Genomic DNA, 1,172 nt, shown 5'->3' with positions numbered 1-1,172 from the left:
CCCTCCTGCCGCCCCGCGGGGCACCGAGCGCCGCGGCTGAGCGGAGCGAACAAAAGGCAGCTATTAGCATTTCTGGTCGTCAGGGTTTCTTAGAAAGCAGGAACAGCAGCAGGACAGCCCTGGTCTGACGAGCTGCCCCCGCAGCAGAACCCCCGCCCCGGAGCAGCCCCGGGAGCCGCTCCCGGCAACAAACACGTTCGCAAACCCTTTGCACGCGGCAGGATGCAGAGCTACGGGAACAGCCCTTACACTTCCCAAGCTACGGTCACTCTACAGGCACAAAACGCTGAGAAAGCCAAATATTTGCGTTGGTTAAGGGCTGTTTAGACACCTGAGGAGAGAACCCGACAGCAGCCGTGCGGTACCAGCAGCTTTCTGGTTTCCCCTCCAACCAACTCCAAGCACCCTGCACAGCAAAAACCAGCCCCTGCTTCCCCAGGGAAAGCTGGATCAAAGGAAAACTTGTCAACTGATGAAGTCAGACTACACTGATCATCTGAGCAGGGCACAATACCACATGAATGGCAACACAGGAGAGAAGAACCTGCTGCAGCATCCTGACACGGCTGTTGCTATTGGTGCCCTGAAGAATGAACACACACACACTTCGCATGTGCCAAAGTTTATTTTTTTTCCAAAACTTGTTTCATCAAATAATTGGATATGAGCAGTTTTAAAAAAACAAACAGTTTGTGTATTAACAAATTTTAAGTTCCACAATTAAAATATCAACACAGCCAGTCTTGTGCTTAGGCTTCTTTTTAAAAAATTATTAATTCATAGAACATAAACCCTCATTTTTTTTCCAGTTTGTGGCTAGTATATTTTCCACAGATTCTGTATTCTTATAAAATGAAGGAATCCATGTAAAGGAACAGCTGTACAATAATACATCTGAAAAAAAGCCTGAACAACCTAAATTATAGTAGCTCCTTTTAAATAAATATCCAATAAAAGGCACAAACCTGTTATGGGGAAAAACATAACATACAAAACAAGACCTATTAAATAAATAATGTAAAGTGTGGGTTGGGATGAAGGAAATCTGTTCCAGCACCTATTTCATAATTGCTCCGACATGATATTCCAGCCAAATATTTGGTAAAGGATTAAACTTAATCACAAGGACACACATCTGAGATATATTGAAAGACTTGATGTTACAATTCCTG

Source organism: Chaetura pelagica, unplaced genomic scaffold, assembly GCF_000747805.2.
Source record: "Chaetura pelagica isolate M959 unplaced genomic scaffold, ChaPel_1.0 scaffold344, whole genome shotgun sequence".
In the NCBI taxonomy this organism is placed as follows: domain Eukaryota; kingdom Metazoa; phylum Chordata; class Aves; order Apodiformes; family Apodidae; genus Chaetura; species Chaetura pelagica.
This window is presented reverse-complemented; position numbering follows the sequence as displayed.